This window comes from Sceloporus occidentalis, unplaced genomic scaffold (assembly GCF_023333645.1).
Source record: "Sceloporus occidentalis isolate IW3139 unplaced genomic scaffold, rSceOcc1.0.p SCAF_3, whole genome shotgun sequence".
Lineage (NCBI taxonomy): Eukaryota > Metazoa > Chordata > Lepidosauria > Squamata > Phrynosomatidae > Sceloporus > Sceloporus occidentalis.
In genome coordinates this window covers 236,337,184-236,364,079 of record NW_028316983.1, presented here as the reverse complement: position 1 = coordinate 236,364,079, position 26,896 = coordinate 236,337,184, and the positions used below count along the sequence as shown (strand labels likewise).

The window sequence follows — 26,896 nt, the reverse complement described above, 5'->3', positions numbered from 1 at the left end:
AAAAAGCAACTTTGGCAATACTTATCACACAGTGACACCTCTGACCCATAGCTACTCTGTCCCCAACCTGTCCCTTGTCAGGTTGGGGACAGGTTGGTGAAGCCCCTCACCTGGAAATCACACAAAGCCCCCAAGTGCAAAATATTTCTACCAGGGAAGCTGCATAATTGCCAATAACATGGAGGTCATTCACACTTTTTTGAATAAAGAGATTCACATCTTCACACCGATTCAGAACTGATTTAGTATCAGTTCAGTATTCCCACTATGTTTACTGCAATAGAATATCTCCATGCCATTTTAACTCTGTTGTCATTCATGTTTGCTAGTGTATCAATTTAAAATGGAGGCACCTCCATTTCCTGGAATGATGCAGTGAAATCCAAATCGATTTGGTAGTGTGGGCATACTACTGAAGATGTGGATCATTGCAACTCTTAAACTGAGAACTGCTAAGGGCTCCAGTGCCAAATGCACTGGTTTAAGTGGGCTTTTCGGTCCTCCCCCCCCCAACAAACTGCACCAAAGGTAGTTGGGGTGAATGTGAATGTTCCACACCAGTTTATTTCCATAGTGTGAATGGGGCCCACTGTCCCTTCCTTCCCCATCCCTCCTTTCCCTCACTATTCCCAAGCCCCTGATTACATTTATTTATTTAGTCAATTTCTTTTTTAAAATTCAATTGCAGTATCAGAGCTCTGGATTTGCATGAAAAAGGTGGGATTTTAAAAGACATGCTGGGTAGGGCATAAGGCAGAGAAGCTGGGTTAAGAGAGAAGAGAGGATAATAGTGCAGCAACCCCATTTGGATGATTGAGAAGAGACAAGGTGATGGCTTCTCAACAAGCATTATGCTCCTTTTTGTTGTTGTTGTTGTTGTTTTACTAGTGTGACTGCTGTGAGAGCAGGGCTCACTTGACAAAAGTCCCACATTCCTAAGATTCCTGGACTGAAAGCTGAAGGGGTGGCCCCTGGGATCAGTGTGGAGAGCCCCTAGTGATGCCATTAAGTGTGTTACATTAACATTAAGCCCCAACAATATTTGATCATTCATTTTTAATTTTTTTTTAAAACAAAACACACATATACACTTCCAAGAGAGTGCTCTTGCCCTGCGTACCCCCCTCCCCCATGCCCAGATGATTGGAGATTTAGGGCCAGGCCTTGAGATCTGGGAACTCCAGTGTATTTCTTTCTTTTCTTTTTTTTAAATAATTTTATTGAAAGTAATATATATATTTGTAAAATTCCACAAAATAAAATAAAATAAAATTGACAATTTGACAGTATTCCTCAGCAAAATATACAATACAGTACATGTTCAAACACACACACACACACTTGTTTCTTGCCTTTATGTGACGATGTCATTCCAAAGAGGATGTCTTTGATATTAATGGCATTAAGATGTCATTCCTTAGACTGATATGAGTACTGGGTGGATCAATGTTATCTGTTTCTATTAATAAAATAAATAAATGGAAACCGATCAATAATAAAGGAGTCATCAAGGAGTTCATTTCTTGAGTTGTGGTGTCAGTCTTCCCATGAGGGTGTGAGACCACAACCTGTCATACCAACCATGCAAGATATATTTTATTTACTTTATATGGTGCCTTTCTCCCTGAGTGAGACCCAAGGCAGTTTAAAAAAGAAATTATGTAGGTTTCTACACTCTTGAGCAATGCCATACAAGCAACTAGATAAAAAGAATATTAGTTTTTTACTAATCGTTTTTTTTTAAATTTCTCCTGTAAACAGAAGAAATCAAATTCTTCTGTCTATCCAGGTCAAATGAACTGGTTTTCCCTTCACTTTTATGGACCCTGTCTTCACAATGCAAGGCCAAAGCTCCCATTTGAGTGTGGAGGCCAGTTCTGCACCGAATCTGGCCAATCCCTCCCTTAAAGCAGATTAAAATGTGTCTAGAGGAGGGCAACCAAAGTGGTGAAAGGTCTGGAAACCATGCCCTATGAACAACAACTTCGGGAGCTGGGTAAGTTTAGCTTGGAGAAGACAAGATTAAGAGGTGATATTATAACCCTGTTTAAATATTTGAAGGGGTGTCATATTAGGGATGGAGAAAGCTTGTTTTCTGCAGCTCCAAAGCAATGGATTCAAACTTCAAGAAAAGAGATTCCACCTAAACATTAGGAAGAAAGTAAGAGCTGTTCAATAGTGGAATAGCTGCCTCAGAGAATGGTGGAATCTCCTTCTTCTGAGGTTTTTAAATAGAGACTGGATGGCCATCTTATTGAGAGTGGTTATTTTCTGGAGATGGCTCTATTTGTCTCTTTCAGCATAAAATGCAAAACAGAAAATGATGGAATCAGCACCCCCTTTGAGACTGATTTATTTTAACAGAGCTTTTGTGTCTCTTTTTGCAGTACTTCCAAGAATTGGATAGATAGCTGTGAAAGCTCAAATCAAGATAAATCAGCTAGTCTCAAAGATGCTGCTTGATTCTTTCTTTCAACTTTTTCCATTATTAGCTTATGGTCAATTAACACCCCAAATCCTTTTCACTGATGCTGTTATTTAGCTAGATGTCAATTATTCTGTATTTGCCTTACTGATTTTTTCTGCCTTCCTGGAAAACCTTCCAATAACCTCAGCTAAACTTACTTTGTTCATTTTTATCCCAGTTCTTCATCCTGTCAAGATCATCAGCCTTCTTAACATATTGGTTATCTCCACCCAGTTTGGAACTATCTGTAAACTACATTTTATTTATTTATTTATTTATTTATTTATTTATTTATTTATATATATCCCGCCCTTCAGCCCTAATGGCTCTCAGGGCGGCTTACAATATTATTTTTAATCAGACAGTTCCCTGCCCTCAGGCTTACAATCTAAAAGACACGAAACAAAAGGAGAAGGGAATGATGGAGGGAAAGGGGATGAGGTCCAGCGGTTCTTCTGTCCCTCTGATGCCTGGACCAAGGCAGATGGATTGGAGGGAGGGCTCTTCCTTCTTCCAGGCTAGTCTTGATGGAGCTGGACTTGCCTAAAAAAACAACAACAAAACACATAACGTTATCATTGATTACACTTTTTTCCAGTTATTTATAAAAATGAACTATACTGGAATCAGGGCCTAAATACCCTAAAGGCACAGATCCCATGTAATTTTGGAAGCTAAGCAGGGTCAGCCCTGGTTAGTATTTGGATGACAGACTGTCAACAAATCCCAGGGGTTGTGGGCTATAATTCAGAGAAAAGAACTGGCAAAACCACCTCTGAGTATTCCTTGTCTAAGAAAACTGTACAAAATTCATCAGGTCACCATATGTTGATAGATGAAAGCACATACAGACACAGACTGGGACCAAGACAGCACTGTATGTCATGGACCTAAAACCAATGGCATACAGAATGTCCTCTACCAATGAACTAAAGTCCCTTTCTCTGACTGCAATAAGTTGAAATACCCACCCTTTCTATAAACATAAACCAACCAAGGTAAAGAAATAAGGAAGAAAGACTGGCATTCTACTGGGAACTTACATGTTTGAAAATGGACTTATGCACATGCAAAATGTAATTTAGTAGTTTTGCGATGTCCATATTCACCCAGAGGGAGTCGTTATGTTACAACCTACAGGCATCCATTGGGCCATGGTGGAGTGACTAATGCACCATGGCTCAATGTGCAATGGGGACTGATGGGCATCCAAGCCCTCCCCAGTGCAGATCCAGACACTGGTTAGGACATACCTGAACAGAACAAGAGCCTCCAATGGGCATCAAATGCATGTCAGAGTTGCCTGAAGTGCATCAAAAGTGTCTGGGGTACATCAGAGGTTCCTGATGCACATCACAACTGCCCAATGTGCATTAGAAGTGCCTGATTTGCATTGGAACACTGTTGCTAATGGCAAGCCACACATCATTGCAATTCGCAGACAGGATTTTGTTGTGTTTCTACCATGTAACTATGGATTAATGTTATGAAAGCTAGATTCTGAATGGCTCTGGATGACTCTGGAGACAAGGATTCAATTCCTAGCTCAGCCCTGAAACTCACTGGATGACCTTGGGCAAGTCCAGCACTCTTAGCCTCAGGGGAAATCAATGGCAAACCTCCTCTGAACAAATCTTGCCAAGAAAACCCCATAATTGGTTTGCCTTAGTGCAGCCATAAGTGCTTGAAGGTACACAACAACAACAACAACAACAAAGACTGTAATATAGGATCTTGAGCAATGTAAATAAGTAAATAAATATTCACAAGTGTGTAACAGTTTATAGGAAAGGAAATCACAAAATATTCATAAATATGTAAAGCTTTATATAAAATTGGTCTTCCTTTGCTGAATTTTGGCAGGTAACGCCACACATACTTTGGATGTGATGCATTTATTTATTTTGTTGTAAGCCAATGTGGTAGTGGCTTGAGTGTTAGACTATGACTTTGGAGGCCAAGTTGAATTTCCAGCTTGGCTATGAAACTCACTGGGTGACCTTGGGAAAGACACACTCTCTTAACCTGAGAGAATGGCAATGGCAAACCTCCTTTGAACCAATCTTGCCAAGAAAATCCCACAATTGTTTTGCCTTAAGATCACCATAAGTCAGAAATGACTTGAAGATATACAACAACAACATCAGTGGAGAACAGGTAGCCCTTCAGATATTGATGGACTACCCTACGACCAATGAACCCTTGCAAGTGGTGAGGAACCATGGGAGCTGAAATCCAAAAGTATCTGGAGAGTCATTAATTCTCCAGCTCTGTTGAACATTGTGCACTAAGCCTTAAAGACATGCCATGAGGGCAGGAAATATAAATCCATGCAAAATTTAAGACTCCATTCTCTTGGACACTTAAATCTATAGCCTAGCCATTTAAAGCCTATCTTCTCCTTTGTAAAAGTCCACAAGGAAATTGCCCAAAATATTCTTCTTCTAGTTCCCTGTCACAACAGATGCTGAGAAGAGAGAAATGTATGGTTCATTCTAACAAAAGACACTTCTGTTTTTATACCACAATATATAATATTTTCCTTTGGTGCATGCACTATCTCAGAACTGACTCACATATGATTGGTCACTTGCTTGAAAAAAATACAAAAACCCTCTATATCCCTGTTATTTAGTTATATCCAGCTCGAACCTCTTCCATTGCCTCTTTTTCTCTCTTTTTTAAATAAAGCACATTTGTTAAAACTATACTTTGTCTTTATAACAAACTGACTTTCACTGAATATCAAAATGATAAAGAATCACACCAAGCATGTGAGCCAGCTCTTATGAAATGAGGATTTTCCTAGCTTAATTGAAATGGCACTTACATACATGGTCAATTAGTATTCTATTAAATTAAATGGGCCTATTGTATTTGGGGATTAAATATCAGATTTAGGCCTCTGTACTGTACACCATGAGAGCCAGCATGGTCTAGTGGTTTGAACATTGGACTATGACTCTGAAGATTGGATTCTGATTCCTAACTCAGCCATAGAAATCCACCACGTGAACTTGGGCAAGTCACATACTCTCAGCCCCAGAAAACCCAGTTACAGGTTCACCTTAGGTTCACCATAAATTGGAAACAATTTGAAGGAATGTAAGGTACTGCACTTAGGCAGAAAAAAATGAAATGCATAGATATAGGATGGAGGACACATTGCTTCACAAGACTACATGTGAAAAGGATCTAGGAGACAACAAGTTGAGCATATGTCAACAGTGTGATGTGGCTGCGAAAAAGGCCAATGTGATTCTAGGCTGTGTCAATAGAAGTATAGTATCTTGATCAAGGGACATAATAGTGCCACTCTATTCAGCTTTGGCCAGAATACTATGTCCAGTTCTGGGCACCACAATTCAAAAAGGATGTTGGCAAGGTGGAGAGTGACCAAAATGGTGAAGGGTCTGGAAACCATGCCTTATGAGGAGAGACTTAGGGAGCTGGGTATGAAGAAGAGAAGGTTAAGAAATGATACGATAACCCTGTTTAAGTATTTGAAGGTGTGTCATTTTGGGGGTGGAGCAAGCTTGTTTTCTGTAGTTCCAGAGACTAGAACATGGAACAATGGATGCAAGCTCCAGGAACAGAGATTCCAGCTCAACATTAGGAGAACCTGTTAGGAACAGCTGTTGGACAGTGGAACACACTCCCTCGGAGCATGGTGGAAACTCCTTCTCTGAAGGTTTTTAAAAAGAGACTGGATGGCCATCTGTATGGGCTGTTTTATTGTGACTTTCTGCATGGCAAGGGGTTGGACTGGATGGGCCTTGTGTTCTCTTCCAACTATGATTTTATGAACAATAACAATTTGTAAGCTATCCACCTTCTCCCTCAAACCTTCGGAATCTGACAGTTCCACCATTTCCCTTTAACAATGTTTTATAGTACCCAATTCTTCTCAAGGGCAATGAGTTCGAGGAAAACACTGGGTACTGTCATCTCGAAAAGGGGGCAGAAGACTGTATTTGAAAAGTAGGGTCACCAGATCTGAAGACCCAGACTCGAGTTCCAGTTGCAGACCTCATGCCTATCAATTTTAGGCTACTGTTTTCAGGTTGTCAGATTTTCCCCCTGAGCCTGCTGCCTACTCAGAGTACCTTCTCGTTGACGCAAGCTTTTTCTACAGTAAGGGACTCTTGCAGCCTGCCTGACTCTGAAGGAGCTTATGCCTTCTGATGCTCTGGAAGTTTGCGCATCGGACAACCCCACCTCTGCTGGGCCTCAGAGAGACACCACTCTCTTTTCAAGCCCTCGTGCCTCTCTTGGCCTTCTCTCTCTGCAGTGTGTTTTCCTCATGCCAAGAGAGAACCCTGATGGAGACGTTTCCCCGAGAGGCGCCAATTAAGGGCTGGCAGGGCCTGCAATTTATCATCTGGGAAGTGTTTACAAATTAGCCTCCTCCTCCTCCTTATACAACCGGCTTATTTAGAGATATAAATTCAAACCACTCTAAGCGTGAACAGGGCCTTTCATTTGGAGCTGTTTGCCCTGCCAGGTGGAGTGAAGGCTTGTGGGGAAAGTGGTGATAAAGTGTCTCACAGAGACAGCACACCAAACAGTCCCAGGCATGCAGCACCGGCAATGTGTGTGTGTATGTGTCTATGTGCTGGGAGGGGATGGCTCATTGAACAGCAGTCTCTTTGCCCAGCCAAAACAGAAATTATAGGTATCTTCCCCTCCAAACTAAACACTAAAATATGTTGTAGCAAGGAGGCGTGACATAAAAGTCATATTTGGTGATGACATTGGGTGTGTGTGTTTCTATTAACACATTCCTCCACACCTAAAAGGCAAGATATCCACCCCAAAAGCAAGATATCCACTCCACAAGCAAGACAGACACCCCACAAGCAAGGTCCCCACATACAAGATAGAGCCCACTGCATACCCTCCAACCATTCACAGATGAAAACCATGCATTTCATGTCAATCTGTATGGAAGTGGTTGAACATTTTTGTCCAGCATAGTATGTCTGCCTTCATACCAAAGTTGCAGAAGTGAAGCAGTGCATGTAGTACCATCGAGCATGGATGTGCATGCTCATTGCAAGTGGATGCTCATGCACACTTGGATGTGTGCTCTGCTGAACATTTTCATTCATCCATCCATCACTTTATTTATATCCTGCCTTTCTCCCTGAATGGAATGCAAGGCAACACATGGAAGGCAGAAATTTACAATAGAAACAGATATCATAAAAAAAAAACCCAGCAACATACAATATCTGAGACAAAAACAGTGTTGTTGTTGTATGCCTTCAAGTCATTTCCAACATATTGCAACCCCAAGACAAACCTATCATGGGGTTTTCTTGACAAAATTTGTTTAGAGGAGGTTTGCCATTGCCTTCCTCTAAGTCTGAGAGTATGTGACTTGCCCAAGGTCACTCAGTGGGTTTCACATCTGAGCGGGGAATTGAACCCTAGACTCCAGAGTCGTAATCCTAAACATCAATTAAAACCATTTAAAAAGATGTGTGTTTGGTATCCACTAGGGTACTAAAGAAGTTATTTTGCTAATTCTTTCCTCTGAAATATAGCCTGCAGCACCTGGTATTCATTGGCAGTCTCCTAGCCAAGCACCATAAAAAGTCCTTCTCTTGTTAATAATAATTTTTTGTTTGCTGGAATAGATTTCTGGAATAGAAAAGTCTTAACATGGCACTGAACACACAATAGTGAAGATGCCATCCAAATTTCCCTAGAATGGGAGTTCCAAAGTGTAGGAACAACAACCAAACAGAGACCTTCCATATTCCAACCATACCTTTGAAAGTTGTAGGGGTAGAGTACATTTGGTGTCTTGGGTCTAATCTGCACTGCAGAAATAGATGAGGCCCTCCATATCCACAGATTCTTTATCAATCTACTGTGCTTTCTGCAACTGGACTTGTTTATCTCGGATTGGTCTTTTTAGTTATCAACACGCTTGTAGAAAGCGCGGGATGAGTCCTTCCTGAATCTTCGTTCGCGAAGAAAAGCCAGAGAGAGAATATTTAATGGGACCTGATCATCCATGGATTCTGTCTCCACAGAGGATCCTAGAACCAAACCCCAGCAGATACCAAGAGCTCACTGTAATGCAGTTTGACACAGGTTTAACTGCCATGGATAAATGCTATGGAATTCTGGGATTTGTAGTTCTGTGAGATATTTACCCTTCTCTGTCAGAGAGCTCTGGTGCCATAACAAACTACAAATCCCAAATACAAATATTTATCCAAAATATTGTATCAAATTACCAGCAGGCTATATGTATAAGGTATATATGAAAAGCTAAAGGTAAAGGTAGTCCCTTGATATGAATGTCTAGTCGTAATTGACTGTAGGGGGTGGTGCTCATGTCCATTACTAAGCCAAAGAGCCAGCATTGTTCGAAGATGACTCCGGTAGTCATGTGGCCAGCATGACTGCACTGAACGCTGTTACCTTCCCATCGAAGTGGTACCTATTTATCTATTTGCATTTGCATGCTTTCAAACTGCTTTGTTGGCTGAAGATGTGACTAGTTACAGGAGCTCATCCCATCATGAAGCACTCAAGCCTTGGACTGCCAACTTTCTGATCTTATGATCACCAGAATTAACCACTAAGCCACCACATTCTGTATATAAAACATAACTCAAATTTGTGTTTAGATTTGGGTTTCATCTCCATGATCTCTGGTTATGCACATATATGCAAATGCAAGTATTCCACCCCCCCTTCAAAAAATCTGAAATCCATTTTGGATCAGTGATACTCAATTTGTAGTTGTAGTACAAAAGTTTCATTTGCAAATTCAGGTCAGGACTGCATTCACATCCACATCCGGAGCATCATGCTTACTTGCTCATGGGGACTGGCATCTGCATAGGCACTGGATTGTATACTCAGGCACCTCTATCTCATATTTCAAATTTGACTTGTGGTACACTTACCAAAAAAAAAAAAAAAGTTTACACCACTGATCTATGGGGACATGAACCCATCCTGTTTATCTTCAGCTGTCAGCGGCCAGTGATTTGGGGATTGTGGGTTTCACATTTACATTTCTGGTTTGCTTGTTTTTCATGTTGGCTCTGCATAGGATTTAGAATATATCCCTGGAACAGAGCAAGAATAGAGGAGTTTGTCTTATGTCAGGTCAGGATACATGTCTATGCAGCCATTCTGATGGGCAGAGCTGACTCTGGGTTTGAGGGGCTCTGTTGTGGGCCCTCTCTTACTAGTGCCTCCTAGTGGACCCCGTCTTACATGGAGGGTTATCCCCTCATGCACGCACACACATAATCCACAGTGATGGCAGCAACACCTCAAATATTGCTGAAAGCTGCCATTTTAACTTCAGACAACATCCTGATAATAGTGTGTATAGATGCTATCAAGGCTGGTTTAAGAGATGATGAGGGTTTGGGATTTGGGACCCTATGTGTCAGTAGCTAAATCCCATGGGTTCAGTGCATCTACTCTACTTGGGCCTAATAGTTGGTTTTATTCCACTCTAAAATAATGATGATTAGTTCCTTCTCAGAAACAGACATGTGTTAAAAGTCTTCTTGAACATGATACTTAAGTGGAAGTTAAAAAGAAGAACACAAGTACAATGAAAAACAGTGTTAAGTAACTGGTCATCCAGAAGACCAAACCTATGAATCACAGTTGTAAAGAGTCACTCACCATGTCTGGATCTTTGTGAATCAGCACACCCAGAGAGATTAAGGGTTCGCTAGCTCATATCCCTTTGGAAAGTCTGCTGCCAGGGACTTGGTTGCAATTGTTGCTCAACAATGGAAATGTTTCTTCAGTTTAGTCCATTGAGATCTTTTCTCAAATATTTTCTTCCTGACCCAACAAACAACATATTCTAAAACACAGCATTTTCATTGTTATATTGGAGTGGAGATTGTGTGGGCTTCCAAATGATACTGGACCACAGCTCCTCCAGTCCAAAACTTTCAAAGAAAAGTCCATGATTTTAAATTTGTGTAGCCTTTTAAAATGACATGTTCAATGTTGTTACCCTGTTAAAAAGTTATTTTAATCTAGATATCACTTATATTGCCCATATTTGTTTAGTTTGTTCACTCCTCTCATCTGTTTTTATGTGCTTCCAAGTCATTTTTGACTTATGGCAGCCTTAAAGTGTCATAGGGTTTTCTTGTCAGACTTTTTTACAAAGGGGGATTTGCCACTGCAATCCTCTGAGGCTGAGATAATGTGACTTACCCAAGGTCACCCAGTAGGTTTTTATGATCCAGGGAGAATTTGAACCCTGGTCTCCAGAATCATAGTCCAATGTTCAAACCACTGTATCATGCTAGTTCTCTTATATCCCATATTAAATATGCATACATATTTTACTTGGTTAGTTCATCCATTCATTTAGTCTTTAACAGTTATGCTGATATTCATATATATATGGGTTCATTGGCCCAGTGTGAATAAAGCCAATGTCCCCAAAGGGGGAAGGAGAATTTGTAGTTTTATTTATTTAGCTGCAGAAGCCCACTCATATGTCTCTGACAGGTTCAGAAGAAGGGTGTTATGGGAATTTCCAAAAGAAGTTTCATCCACAGTGTCTGGTAATGGCAGAAAAGTAAAAAATGAATGTGGGTTTGAGAGGTGGAGGATTTCATTCAAATATGTATGCAGAAAGTTGTGCTTACTTTTGCATGGAAATCACCAAAACCCCAAACATCTAAAAATGTAAATGTTTAATTGTGAATATTAGGTGTAGTATTATTGAGTTTCAGCCACAAAACAGAGAGATCCTAAAGTAACTCAAGTACAGTATCACACTTATGTACCTTTCCAGCTGTGTCTTTTCCTGGAAGTGATGGACTTAGAAACTGTGGTGCATGCACTGGTAACCTCACGACTCGATTTCTGCAATGCACTTTACATGGGGCTACCCTTGTGCTTAGCTTGGAAACTTCAATTAGTGTAGAACATGGCAGCCAGGTTAGTTTCTGGTAAAGCCAGAAGCAATCACATAACACCTATTTTAAAATCGCTCCTCTGGCTGCCCATTAGTTTCTGGGCGCAGTACAAGGTTTTGGTTATGACCTTTAAAGACCTAAATGACTTGGGTCCAACCTATCTTCAGGACCACCTCTTTCTGTATAATCTGCCCCGCGCACTCAGGTCCTCTGGGAGGAATTTATTGTAGCCTATGAAAACTAGGCTGTCTGCAACCACCCAGAGGACCTTTTCGGCTGCCGCTCCCAAATTATGGAATGGCCTGTCAGCCTAAACAGTTTTAAAAAATCTGTTAAGACTGATCTCTTCCAACAGGCCTTTCCCGAATAGATAACCAGCCACCAAAATTGGAACCTGTTACCCCTCTTAACCTGCTATAGCCACTGTCTGATCTGTTTATTTTAAAATATGTTTTAAATTGTGAATTGTTTAATTGTTATTTTGGGGGTGGGTGGGATAATGGGATCTGGTATTGTACAATTTTAACTTGTAAGCCCCCCTGGTTGTCTCGGACAGAGAGGTGGGATATAAATAAACATTTTATTTACCTGTAATAGGGGATTAAATATCCTAAAGGCACCAGACCCCATCTGATCTTGGAAGCTAAACAGGGTCAGCCTTGGCTAGTAATTAGATGGAAAACTGCCATTGAATACGAGGCTATATTTCAGAGGAAGGAACTTGCAAATTCTCTTCTGAGTATTCCTTGCCTAAGGAAAATCTATGAAATTCATGGGGCCACCATAAGTCGATGGGTAGCTTGAAGGCACATACACATATGCAACAGAGAGGTATTCCAGAATGGTACCTTCAAGCACAGTTTAAGTCCTGCATCCTCATGTTGTTTTAATAGTTGTCAAGTTTGCTTCCAACTGGCAGTGATTTTATGAATGAATGTCTCTAACACACCCTATTATTAACAGCCCTGTGCTCAGGACCATGGCTTCCTTGATTGAATCAATCTGTGTATGTGGTGGTCTTCCTCTTTTCAGAATACCTTCAATTTAAGCATTATCATATTTTCTTATGTCATCTTATGATAGGTCCAAAGAATGATAGCCTCAATTCTTTCTAATTGAAGATGATAAATACATCAGGGTATCTGCTATAGTTAACAGTGTTACATACACATGCAATACAGATCAACAATCTATATACAAGGCACTGCAAATTCTTAAAGGTGGTAACATCTCACACACCTTTCATCACCAAACTGGGAAAGTCAACAGTTCAGTGATGGATAGACATAGGCAGATCACTATGATCCCAGAGCGTGGAAGAGGATTGCTGCCCAACATTCATGTATAATTATAGTAGAGCTAACGGCAAGGAAAGTGGGGAGAGTAGATAGTTACATTTGTGGACTACTGCTCCTAGAATCCCCTAGCCAGCATGGGCAGTAGCCATGCTGGAAGCAATATGAACTGAACACTGTTTCTCTCAATAGTGTAACATTTCCAAGCTCTGTATTGTTCTATTAAATGTGATCTGCTTTGAGTCTCAATTCTGGGAGGAAAGCAGGAGATAATAATAATAATAATAATAATAATAATAATAATAATAAAAATTTTTAATTGTGAAGTAATTTCTCACAAAATACACATTTTGTATTTGCTCTCAAAATACATATGTCTTAATGCACCCCGCCCATAGCATTATTTAACATATTTTATCATGCATACTATTTTGCATTGGTATATCTTTGAGCTAAAGACTGCTCAGCCAAATATAGAGAAATGTGACATCTGAAGGAAGTCCATTTAGGGATGACTTTTTTTTTCTTTCACCACTTCCCTGATGATTTCTATTTTGGTGGCCATACCTATCTGCTTTTTTAACAGTCTGGTGGGACCCTCCCCTTTTCTCTCTGTTTTTCTATTTTCACATAGTAAAGAATTCTGGAGGCAGCTGCTTTTTATTTTGCATGTTGCATGCAGGCACACATGGCTTTAATAGGATTGGCTAGAATCCCATTCTTTCCCAACTCAAACTTTATTGCATTGTTTACTGCAGCCATGCTGCTGCAACCTGACACCAAAAGTCTGCATCTCTTCAGGCCTCCTTTAGCATCCTCCCAATGCTGGTGCTGCTTTTAAAAAAAATTCAGCTGGATAGATCAGGAGGAAGAAAAAGGAGCTGGGTAGGGCAAAAAAAGGAGCTTCACTATCATAGGCTTTGTCAGCTGAGCTATGCCTGCACTTTTGAACCTCCTTATACAATGCTTTTTCCTAGACTGTGCAACAAAAGCTGAGTAGCACCTGAGAAGTGGGTCTCAGCCTTCCCAGATTCAAACAGCCAGTGATTGGCCACTGGGAGAATTCTCTCATGCCATGAAATGGCTGGATCCTAGATCTCCACCATAAGTGTGGATCCTAGATCTCCACCATAAGTGTGGCAGTAGAGGTTTACACTCTAGCAGTGTCAAAAAGGACAGCTATGAAAGAACTAGAAAATGTCCTAATGAGTCAAGATATACAACTGAGCGTGTCAGTTAGAATCACATAAGCTATTGTATTCCTTATCACCATGTATATGGATGTGAGAGCTGGACAGTGAAGAAAGTGGATAAGTAAAAAAAAAAATCAGCTCATTCAAGATGTGGTGCTGGAGACGAGTGCTGATGGTACTGTGGACAGCTGAAAAGACAAACAAATGGGTCCTCGAACAGATCAAACCTGAAATCTCCCTGGAAGCCAAGATGATTAAGTTTAGGTTGCCATACTTGTCATGTCATGAGAAGGCATGACTTACTTGAGAAACATTAATGATTGGAAAGGTGAAGGGATGTCAAAAGAGAGAAAGACTACATGCTTGATGGATGGACTCTATTAAGGAGGTCACATGTATGAATTTACAGGAGCTAGGAGAGCCAGTGTGGCGAAGTAGTTTGAGCATTGGACTATGGCGGGTTACAGACTGCCGAAAAGCGGCGGTCTGCTGCTGCTGCCGGTTGCTGCATCCGGGAACCGCAGCAGCCAAATGGCGCAGTTCCCAGATGCAGCAAAGAAGGAGCGAGAAAATCGCGCTCCTTCCTGGGCCCCGGATGTGATGCCGCAAGGCGCTAGTCACGCACTTGCGGTGTCATATCCGGGGCACGACGTGCGGACGCAGAGTGTCTGCTACGTCAAGATGGCGGTGGCCGTGTCGAACAGCTGCCGCCATTTCATACGGACTCAGTCTGTGCTAGGGATAGACGCCCCTTTCTAACCCTAGCACGGACTGAGTCCGTCCTAGGGTGCCCATCTGTAATGGGCCCTATGACTCTGGAGACCATGGTTCGATTCCCAGCTTGGCCACAAAACCGGCTGGGTGACCTTGGGCAAGTCACATGCTCTCAGCCTCAAGGGAAGTCAATGGCACAGCCTCCTGTGAACAAATCTAGCCAAGAAAACCCTATGATAGGTTCACCTTAGGGTCACCATAAGTTGGAAATGACTTGAAGGCACACATCACCACCAAGTAAAGCAGTGGAGAATAGAGAGATTTGGAGATGTTTCATCCACAAGGTCGCCATGAGTTGAGATCGACAGGAAGGTGGTTACCACCAATAAGAGTGTCAAATAGGATCCTGGTCATAGAACATATTGAGCTAGATGCTTTGAGCTGGAATGAGTCGGTTTTACAAGTTCCTTCACTCAGGGCTACAATTACCTCTGAGAATCATGCTTTTGTATCCTCCTTAGCAGGGTAAAGAAAACTAACTAAAGGCTGAGGGAAAGAAAATGTCATTTCCCCCTCCCTGCTCCATTTTCAGTGAAGTGCTTTTAAGTTTGGGAAAGAGAAATAACTGTGCCAAAGGTCGACATGTTCCTGGGCAGGTTGCCCCAGCTTTGAAGTGTAGAATATTGCTAGCAGTGTATTGAAAAAGAAAAGAAAGTGGGGAATAGTTGTTTCACCTGACAGCCTCCTCTCCCCCTTCCACCTGCTGATAAAATCCAGCCTGCAGCACATGGCTAGGAGGAGGTATGTGCGTGTTTGTGTGGCACACTGTGGCTTCCTTTGCACCTTGGGCATCATGCACCACTTTCTTCTCTGTTGCCTTTGATTCTGCTCCTTGCTACGGTTCGATACTCTCCTGGCTGCAGCTTGTGTGTGTTTTAAAGAGGGAAGGCACTCCCTCCAACAGGGTAACAAAAAAGAGATTTTATTTGATCCGGAAATGCCCCACAGCTAAGAAGCATAGTTACATAGACTGTCCCTGGAAAAAAAAGAAAGGGAAAGAACCCATATTTCCAGAAAACATTGAGCTCCAATAAATTCAAGGCACTTTTGAGAGTCCATTTCTCTGAAAAGTTCTGGTTAGCACACATTGTGGCACAAAGGAAAGCTGTGTGGAAACAGCACATGCTTTGCATGGAAAAGGGTGGCGGGTGCAATTCCTAGCATCTCCAAATATCCCATAGCATTGAGCCATGTCAGTTAAAGTGGTGTCACGCTGGATTATTTCTGCAGTGCAGATGCAGCCTAAGTTAAGTATACTTCGCTAAGTCACCACTCCTGGTCCAACACCCCCTCCCATAAAAAAGAAACTTAACAGAAATTTCTTTCATGCTCCAATTGCCAGCAGATTGGAGGGGAGAGAGTTACAATCATCACAACAATAGTGTCACAACTGTGATTAAGCAGCAACCATTGATACAGAACAGTTATGAATGAGTAAATCTAGATAAGTGTTCAATACATGGAAGCGAAAGAAAAAAAAGTTCCCTGAAATGCTCCTCAGCTCCATCTCATCTTCTCCTTAGCAAGGATATATAACAATGGTGGGCAAAGAGAAGCCCACAGGTGCATGTTGAACTTGGGCCTCCAAAGAACTTGGGCCCTGAGCCCCTCAAAAATGCTACAAAATGCAGTGGGCTTGCTCCCCCATCCCCTCTGAGCCCTTCATGTACCTTAGAACCTTGCCAGAACCCCACAAAATAGCCCCCAAATCAGCCAAAATAAAAACTGGAAGCATACTTAATAAAAAAGGACTTAAGGTGATGTGATGCAAGTCTTTCTTTGGAGAATAGCCTTTTTTCCTAGTTTCTTGCCAGTCACTCAGCATACAAATTCCACTTGATTCTAGTCCCCCTCGTGGATTAGCTCTTCCCGTCCAGTTGGAGAACTTTCTAGAAGCAGAGAAAAATGGTGGTTGAACAAAATAGTAAAGAATGTAATGCCCATGTATAAACAACAGTTGTTATCACATGATCTTGCCCCCATTTTCAAATCCATTCATGAAAATCTGCCTCCATTTCAGCGCTGCAGATCAGGAACTCCAAGTGACTAATCTGAGCTGGCTGTTGACTGGAAATATGTGTAACAAGACATTTCAAAAATAGCCTCAAATCAAGACCAAGTTGACGGGTGGAGGAAGAGGAACAATTGCTATTCTTTAACCAGATTCTGCAGATGTTTCAGTGAAACTCAGCAGCAGGGCAAATCAACTCCCCACAATAGATTTTTCATGGCCCTTGCATGCCAAGTTAGGTGGCATGTGCATTGTGCTGCCACCTTGGCTCATGCCAGTCTCAGCTCAGATAAATTACCTGTTAGCTTTTCCTTTGAATTGTTGCTCCCCACCCACTCCCATTAAGAATCCAGTGCCTTTTTAGGTAAAATGAAAAAGAGAGTCACCAATACAACTGCTTCTGGGGATTCCAGGTTAAAAAGTCCATCTGGCCGTTATTTTGAAAGAGTCTCGAGGTATTCTTTCTTCTGAGCATCACCTTACATGCCCCCCCCCTTTTTTTTAAAAAAGGCTATGAAACAATGGCAGAGCATGTAATACCTATATGTTTGGTCTTTTTAGTCTTGCGTTATCTACCCTTACTGGACGTAACTCTAAGTGGTCCCAAAGAGGAAAGAACTTCTCCAGCCTTGCTTGCTGAGACCGAGACCATGTGAGAACTACAGAAGAGGGCAGGAATTGCTGCTGGAATCTTGTGTATCCAAACTATAATTTACCACTGAGGAATGGCTCTTGCACCACTTCTGAGTACAGACAGGAAAATAATGGCCAGTATTCTACATCACAGCCTATGTTTTGTAACTTTACAAAACTATAGTGAAGTTGCAGAAATTCAGCGAAACCCCGTTAGTGAATTGCAATGATGCACAAAATCTAGGCACCTGCAAAGGTGTTTCCAAGCTCATCAGTTGCTTCTGATAGACAATGGACACTTCATATGCACTTTGATTACTTCTCATGCTTGCTGGGCATGTTTGATGCACATTGGGTACTTCTAATGCATACTGAACACTTCTGATGCACATTGGAGATTCATGTTGTGCTGCTTCAGCACTTCTCAGCTAGTATCCAGGTGTGCATCTGTAGTGCCCCAATGCACATTTGTGTAATGGGCACACTGGGGTCTTGGTGCATCAGTCACTCCACTGACTATCATTGCTAAGTGCATACATTGTAACATCACAGCAGCCCCTGGGTAGACATGAACTTATTGCACATGAACATAAGAAGAAGCCAGAGCTCGGAGCAATAAAGTTTTTAGACTACAGCTTCCTCATTGTCCATATTCATGTGGCGATTCTGGGACTTGTAGTCCAAAAAGTAACATTTCCAAACTTGACAAAGCTGCCTACTGAATCAGACCAAGTATTTCATAGAATCATAGAGTTGGAAGAGACCACAAAGGCTATCCAGTATAACTCCTTGCTATGCAAGAACATACAAAGTATTTGATTTTCCAAAGCCCTATGGGAAATCCACCAAGTGTGAATGCAATAGAACTGTCCTGTGCACATTTCCTAGCTACATCATCTGCATCTAGAGGCAATATCTAGCTACATTGTAACCACTGATATTCTATCACGGCATCTAAAAGAACATAGGACTAGTGTGCCAATGAGGTAAGTTTCATCTCATATTTATTGTACGTGTGTGTGTATGTGTGTGTATGTTTACTTATTTTAAAACTGTAAATTTTCAGTTGGCAAGAAGTGTTTGTTTTCTCTTTTCAATCGATGTATGAATGTCTCATCCAACATGTAAAAAATGGCACAAGCCACACTTCAGCCTCTTTCTACACATTTGGCTTAGAATCTGCTGTTGTGTCACTGAAAAATCTGCTTGGAAATTTGGTAGCTTGAATTTTGTACTTTGGATAAGAAATGCTCTTTTGGGAACACTAAATATTTTATCATGTTTTCAAATCTAATTAATTCAGATTCTGGAGATGATTTAAGTTGTTTAAATCAGACATTTTGACACTGCTCCTTCTTGCGTCTGCAGAGTCCCGCCCAGCAGAGCTGTTTAAGTTGGTGAGGGAAATGACGCAGGTGACCCCTGCGCCAAATCCCTTACTTAACCCGACGACGGCCTGCTGTGACGCGTTTATCAACTTCTTTGCAGACAAAATCTCTCAGATAAGAGCCGACTTAGATGCCACCGTTGAAACAGAGTCGACAGGCGAGGCGTCCAGTGACTCCGCCGATGTAGTCATACTGGATCAGCTCCAATCTGTGAGTACTGATGACGTGGACAAGCTGCTTGGTAAGATGAGGAAGACAACTTGCCCTCTTGACCCTTGCCCATCATGGCTGGCCGTCCAGGGGGGGATGCATTGATGAGATTCCTCACGGATATCATCGGTGCATCCTTCAGTGAAGGACATGTTCCATCTTGTTTAAAGGAAGCGGCGGTTAGGCCGCTCCTGAAAAAACCTTCCCTGGACCCCCTGGATATGAAGAATTATAGGCCGGTGTCATTGCTGCCATTTTTGAGCAAGGTGATCGAGAGGGCGGTTGCCCTTCAGCTCCAAGCTGTCTTGGATGAAGCCGATTATCTAGACCCATTTCAAACTGGCTTTAGGACAGGCTTTGGGGTTGAGACTGCCATGGTTGCCTTGACCGACGATCTGCGTCTGAGCATTGACAGGGGGAGTGTGACCCTGTTGGTGCTCTTAGACCTCTCAGCGGCTTTTGATACTATAGATCACGGCATCCTCTTGGACCGCCTGAAGGGGTTAGGTATCGGGGGCACTGCTTTGCAGTGGTTCCGGTCCTTCCTCTCGGGCAGGTCTCAGAGGGTGCTACTCAGGGACTGTAGCTCCAGTAAGAGGTACCTCACTTGTGGGGTTCCTCAGGGGGCTATTTTGTCCCCGATGTTATTTAACATCTATATGAAGCCGCTGGGTGAGATAATACGGAGTTATGGTGCTGGGTGTTATCAGTACGCTGATGACACCCAAATCTATTTCTCCGTATCTCGTTCGTTGGCCTCGAATTCCGATGGCATCTCTTCTTTCAATGAATGTCTTCAGGCGGTAATGGGCTGGATGAGGAAAAACAGATTGAAACTGAATCCAGACAAGACGGAGGTGCTCATGGTAGCGGCCCCGAAACCAAGAATTGGGTTGCAACCTCCAGTCCTGGATGGGGTCACACTCTCCTCCAGCGACTGTGTTCGCAGTCTGGGGGTGCTCCTTGACTCGTCGCTCCTGATGACAAATCAGGTAAATGCGACGGTCAGGAGTGCCTGTTATCAGCTTCAGCTGATACGCCAGCTGCGCCCTTTTCTGGAAGTAAGGGATCTCGAGACGGTTGTGCACGCGCTGGTAACCTCACGCCTTGACTTCTGTAATGCACTCTACATGGGGCTACCCCTGTGCTTGACTCGGAAATTACAGCTGGTTCAAAACATGTCAGCCAGGCTTGTGTCAGGTACATCTAGGTGGGACCACATTACTCCAGTTTTGAGGTCCCTCCACTGGCTGCCTATCAGCTTCCGGGCCCAGTACAAGGTGTTGGTTATCACCTTTAAAGCCCTAAATGGCTTGGGTCCAAGCTATCTTAGGGACCGCCTCCTCCCGTACAATCCTCCTCGCGCTCTCCGGTCCTCTGGGAGGAACTTACTGCAGCCTCTAAAATCTAGGCTTGCAACAACCTCCCAGAGGACGTTCTCTGCTGTCGCCCCCAAACTCTGGAACGACCTGCCAGATGAGATCCGTCAGATAACATCATTAGACAGCTTTAAAAAAGCGGTCAAGACGGATCTCTTCCGGCAGGCCTTTCCAGATTAACCATCCCGGCCCAGGTTCCCAGGTTCCCTGATTCCCTCATTCCTCCCGTGGCCCCATCTTAGTGATGGTTGAGGATCAACAGAGGGATATCAGGGTTTTTAGTTTTAATTGCTGTTTTTATGCTAGATATTGTGTTTTTAATATGTTATACTATTTAATACTGTCTTAAGGGGGGGGGAGGGATAAAGGGTTTTTAATTGTCATATTTTATATTTTACTGTTGTTAACCACCCAGATTGGTTTGCCAGAGGGCGGTATACAAATAAATATAATAATAATAATAATAATAATAATAATAATATGTTTATTAATCTTAAAACAGAAAAAGAATCCACATATAATTTAGCTACATCTCCAAAAACATCCATACACAGATAACCAATAAACTATAAAATACTACAAAACATATAGCCAGCCTCTCCACTTCCTCAGAGGCAGATGGAACACAGGGAGCCTCTACTGCAAATTATACATATCCAACATTTAAACTCTCCCAATTTATCTTCCCCCACAGCAATAACAATTGTTGTTGTTGTTTATATCCCATCTTTTTCTCAGTTCAGGACCAAAGACAGCTTACAAGAATTAAAAAAAAACCAATTAAATGGTCACAAAATACAAAAATTAAACAATTTCAAAAATGAAGATCCCATGCCCTCACAGTCACTCAGCTGGTTGGTTCAGAAGAAAGAGGAAAAACAATACCATATAGCTGGATGTCATAGTAAACAAAGTTTAGTTACAACTACCTATGCTTCAGGATCATCTTATTTTGCAGGTTTTCTGTGTTTATCTGTTCCTTTATTTTAGACCTCCACTTGGAGACATCAACAGAATTTACAAATATAGTGTTATTTCAGGCTCTTATTTCAAATAACAAGTGAGAGAGAATGGAGGTATTTCTCAAGCAACAAAAACAAGACAAGGCCATGTCAGGCAGGCGGATAAGAGCATCTCTTTCCCAAGTAGCCTCTTATTTTATTCCTGTCATCAAAGCCAAGCATTCAAAAGCAATTCAAGGCCTCCATGTTGTGCCACGTTAGGAAGACTAAAGCACAAAAGATCATCGAACCAACAAGTTTCTCTCTGAAGGAAAATATTTCTTTGTGGCTCCAAGCAGAACTCAAAAATATAACATAGTTTAACAATGATAAATACTCCTAGGGTAGACTGTGCAAGGTCAGAACTGCAGTTGACTCCAAAAGACATTGGTATTTCTTACATTTTCTGGAAAGAAGACCTGATTTATACTAGGTGGTGGAATGAACTTAGATATTGTACCACTCTGCTCCTAAAACCATGGCTCACCTTACCTTTAGGCAAGGTGAGGCACTGTTTCAAGTGTTATGACAGTGAGCAAATTGTTAATTCAGTTTTTGTTTACGGACACCCTCCACATTTGCAGCTTTGACTTTTGCAGATTTGATTATTTATGGATTTGAGTATAATATGTTCTCACTAGGAATCTCCAGGTCCTTCATTGTGACTCTGCCAGAGGTTGATAGTCATGATGGCGGTCTTAGAAATTTCTTGAGAAAACACTTCTCTAGTGTTTGTAGGTCCTCCCATGTGATTCTATGGTCATCCTCTGGTAGAGTTGCACTGGTGGACCTAGAGATTCTTCGATAGGTATTCTCTCAGGTAAATATATATATATATATATATATATATATATATATATATATTGATTTTTTTGTGTGTTTTTTTCTCATTTTCACAGAGGTCCTTTGCCCCTAACCCCAGCAAATGTGGAGGGCCCACTGTAATGTATTTTACTGCCACAGGTAAGAAGTGGGATTAACTACCATATGCCTAAATAACCTGGGTATGACATAAATGAGGTGAGCAATGAGCACCATTTTCTACACAGACTCAGGTAGTCAAATAACTTGAGCTGACCCTGGTGTTAGTATAGGCTGAGTCTTCTTTATGTGAAATGCTTGGGACCAGAAGTGCTTTGGATTTTGTAATTTTTCAGATTTTGAAATATCTGAATATACTTAATGAGGTATTTCAGAGATGGGACCCAAGTCTAAATAAAAAATTCATTATGTTTCATATATAACTTATATACATAGCCTGAAAGTAATTATATACATAATATTTTAAATAATTTTGTGCTTGAAACAAAGTTTTTGTATACTGAACTATGAGAGCATATGTGTCACTATCTCAGCCACCCATGAAAAAAGTTTTGGATTTTGAAAGAATTCAGAATTTTGAATAAGGAATCTACTTTGGGAGCAAATCTACCTCTTCACAGGCTCAGGCTCACCAGCTGCAACTCAACAGTTTCTGCCAGCAAGTTCCATCTGCCCCAGAAATAGTAGATGAGGGATCTGGCAGATAAAAACAGGAGTCCTGAGGGCGAGGAGGTGTTCTCAGAGTGGCACAGCAATCTTTCTGAAAATTGCTGGTTTGTATCTGGTTACTTCTCAGTTCTGGTTCAGATTTACCAAAAGGAAATAAATAGTGCACTGCATGCATGTGTCAAAATATGTTTGACTTGTTTTGCTTTCATTCAGCCATGGATGTTTAGAGTGTATCACCGCTCCTACTGCTACTGCAGCTCCATTCTCTGCTGAGTCTTCCCAACTTTACAAAATTCAGATTTTAAGAGAGTCATTTGAGACACCAAGCAGAATACTCCAGGCCACTCGCAGAGTATTCTTGCCCAAGAACTGCTCAAAATCTCACCCCCATTACCTATGCATCCCAGAGTAACACCAGACAGCTGTCTACATACGTGTCCCACTGTGCCATCCAGTGTCACTGTTACTGGTGTGAGTTGTTCTCTTGGAAATGAGGTATCCAGCATAGATCACACAGTTGAGTGCCTTGTTGTGGCCTTTAGTGGGAGTGAATCAAGTCAGCAACAGCACCACTTGGTGGCACAGTGGGACGCTGTGTACACAGCCACCCGGTGTTGCTCTGAAGTTCTCTGGATTTTCTTGGGAAGTCCAGAGCACAAGGATCAAGTGTTTTAATGCATTTTAAGGCAGGGAAGGCCTGAATGCAATGAAGAACTAGCCTCATATCATGAAGACAGTCCAAAATCAAACTGGGTCTATGCCCCAGTGTCATGAAGACAGGTTGCGGTGAAGGTGAGGGGAACCGGCCCATATAGACACACCCTCAGTCTCATTCTTTGAATAAATTTGTTGTTTTTCCTCCATGATAAATGTCTCTCTTTTGCTTCGTCTGTATCATCCATGTGTCTTTTAATTACAAGATGTTTTTTCTGCAACAGCAGATGAAGTAACTGTAGTAGCTGATTAGTATATGGCCAATTTTCAAATAGTATTCTTAAGGCATTTTGCACAAGTGCATTTCATTTCTTTTTTACTTCCCTTTTGCATTTCTTCTTGTATGTGGCATTGTGCTTTCACATTTTGACTAGCTTGGCCTTTAAAGACAATTCACATTGATGCATTGGTTTCAGGGGACTTAGTCATGGCTAACTTTGGCTGCATCAAGATGGGATTGGGCATTTATTTTGTAAAGAAGGGAAATTGAAACAATTCAAAGTCAATCATTCCTAGTATTTTATCTTTTTAATCCCAGTCATGAATGAGTTCCAAATGTCATATGTTCAGCCATTGCTCATTTGGAGTCATTAATGTCCCTGAACAGAGAGAATAGGTCAGTTAAAGGTAAGGAGAGCAGAGAGGGCAGAAAAACATGATATGACATTTTAAGCTGCTCAAACATCAATGAAGATGTATTTTAGAAAATACGTCCAACATTCTGATAGATCATCTTTGCAAATGGAAATCATAGTAGCAATGGGAGGGACTTTTGGAACTTTATAAAAAAGGATGACAAGCTGAAGATTTCCCTAAGCCAACTGTACCTTCTTTTATCCTTCACAACTTCCAACTGTCCCAATTTGGTGGGACATTCACATTTTTTAAAATGTCCCATTTTCTGTCTCCTATTCCCATCTTCCTTTTCTGTGCTCAGCTTCCTTCCTTTCTTGCCAACAATGTTCAAAGTTCAAAATTAGTTTGCAGTTCATTTAACTCAGTGTGGGGAAGAAGAGAAGTGCTGGTGAGATCTTGCCCTTCCAAGTAGACTCAGACAAAGTTAAACTTGTGTACTCTTCCTCATAACTTTTGTCATCTTGACCACACTCTGATGCCACTTGGCCACACATGTCCTAGATTTCATTGGTGAAATATTGGAGGGCATGGTGCATGACCATGGAGGATTTACATCAATTCAGCCTAGACAATGAAGAAATTGAAATAGTTAAGGATTTTCCTACCATAGATCAATCGTTGACCAGAATGGAGATTTCAATCAATGAATCAGAAGAGGACTAGGACTATGAAGGGCAGCTATGAAAGAACTAAACAAAATCCTAACATGCAAAAATATAACCCCCCCCTCCTCAACTGTCATCTTGGCCTCAGAGGGAGCGATCAGGCAGACCCAGCAACATCAGGGACTGCCTGAAGGAAGAGGCCCCTCCCTCCTCAACTGTCATCTTGGCCTCAGAGGGAGCGATCAGGCAGACCCAGCAACATCAGGGACTGCCTGAAGGAAGAGGCCCCTCCCTCCTCAACTGTCATCTTGGCCTCAGAGGGAGCGATCAGGCAGACCCAGCAACATCAGGGACTGCCTGAAGGAAGAGGCCCCCCCCTCCTCAACTGTCATCTTGGCCTCAGAGGGAGCGATCAGGCAGACCCAGCTCCATCAGGGACAGCCTGAAGGAAGAGGCCCCTCCCTCCTTAACTGTCATCTTGGCCTCAGAGGGAGCGATCAGGCAGACGCAGCAACATCATGGACAGCCTGAAGGACGATGCCCCTCCCTCCTTTAACTGTCACTGTGTATTTTGTATTGTATTCTATTGCAATTTTTACTGTACACCGCTATTATCATTGCAGAATAGCGGTCTATAAATAAAACATATTATTATTATTATTATTATTATTATTATTATTATTATTAAACTGAATACTGAAGTTAGGAAGGAGCCAGTGTGGTACAGTGGTATGAGTGTTGTACTGCACACTCAATTCTTCAATTCCCAGCTCAGCCATGAAACTCACTATGTGGACCTTGGGCAAGTCACATGCTCCCAGCCTCAGGGGAAGGCAATGGGAAACCTCCTTTGAACAAATCTTGCCAAGAAAATGCCATGGTATGACTTAGAATCACCATAAGAAGCCCTGATGGCGCAGTGGTTAAATGCCTGTACTGCAGCAACTCACTCACAAACCATAAGGTTGTGAATTCAATACCAGCCAAGGGTTCAGGATCGACTCAGGCTTGCATCCTTTTGAGGTTGCTAAAATGAGTACCCAGCTTTTTGTGGGCAATTAGCTTTCAGTTGTAAACCACTTAGAGACTACTTCGGTAGTATGAAGTGGTATATAAATGAAACTGCTATTGCTATTGGTAGGAAACAACTTGAAGACAGACAACAATAGCAATAACTAAAGTTAGGATTGTCCAGGCCTTTGTATTCACTATATTTTCTCATCACCATGTATGGATGTGAGAGTTGGACAGCTGATAGAAAGAAAATCAACTCATTTAAGACATGGTGCTGAAGAAGAATGCTGAGGATATTGTGGACATACAAAACAAACAAACAAATGGGTCCTTGAACAGATCAAACCTGAACTCTCCCTAGAAGCCAAGATGATCAAATTGAGGCTGTTGTAATTTGGTCACATCATGAGAAGGCATGACTCACTAGAAAAGACATCAGTTCTAGGAAGGGTGGAGGGCAGTAGAATGAGAAGGCTTCATACCAGATAGATAAACTCAGTCAAGGTGACCACAGTCCCAAACCTTCAGGACCTGATAGTTGAGGTTAGGGGTCTTGGAGGTGTCTCATTCATGGGGTTGCCATGAGTCAAACCCATCTTGAAGGCAATTAATAACCACAACATAATGGTGCATGCATCGTGGTTATATAAAGATGGTCACCAGGGACATAACCAGGGAGGGGCAATAGGAATTCTGCTCCCAAATAAGAATTTTTCCTCTGCTCAGTGAAATTTTCCTTCCTTACCTAAATTTCTAGCATTGCAGGGAATGAGGCATTGAAAATGGCCCACATCTGGAGCTCTTCTACTTGCTGTGGTTGCATTCTTTTGGTAACTTTGCCCACCCTTTTCTTTGGATGTGTTGACTGTATTTCTAAACGCTCAACTTAAGTTTGAAGTTACTGCAGTGCTAGTAAAGGCAAATTCAGTGTGCATTTTTTGTGACTTGGGTGTGCTCTTTTGGGTGAAATCCTTTCCCTTAAAACAAATTAATATTTTTAGACAGTAACTCTTTAAAAAAATCTCTTTTGACTTTGAAATGTATCTTATCATTCAAAGCTCAGACATGTTTGCTTCCATGAACCTTGCATCCTTCTTACTTTGAACTCACAAGCTAAAGCTTAGCTAGTTGCCCTCAGTTGGCCAAAGCACTTTC

At 41.8% G+C, this 26,896-nt stretch overlaps 1 long non-coding RNA gene across 1 annotated transcript in view; it reads right to left on the bottom strand.

The window, feature by feature from the left end:
• Positions 1-838: 838 nt before the first annotated feature.
• LOC149317643 (uncharacterized) overlaps positions 839-26,896 on the bottom strand; it is a 119,330-nt gene continuing 93,272 nt past the window's right edge. Inside the window, exon 3 of the long non-coding RNA XR_016280750.1 lies at positions 839-3,010. This is a non-coding gene — a long non-coding RNA (uncharacterized LOC149317643). The remainder of the gene's footprint in view (positions 3,011-26,896) is intronic.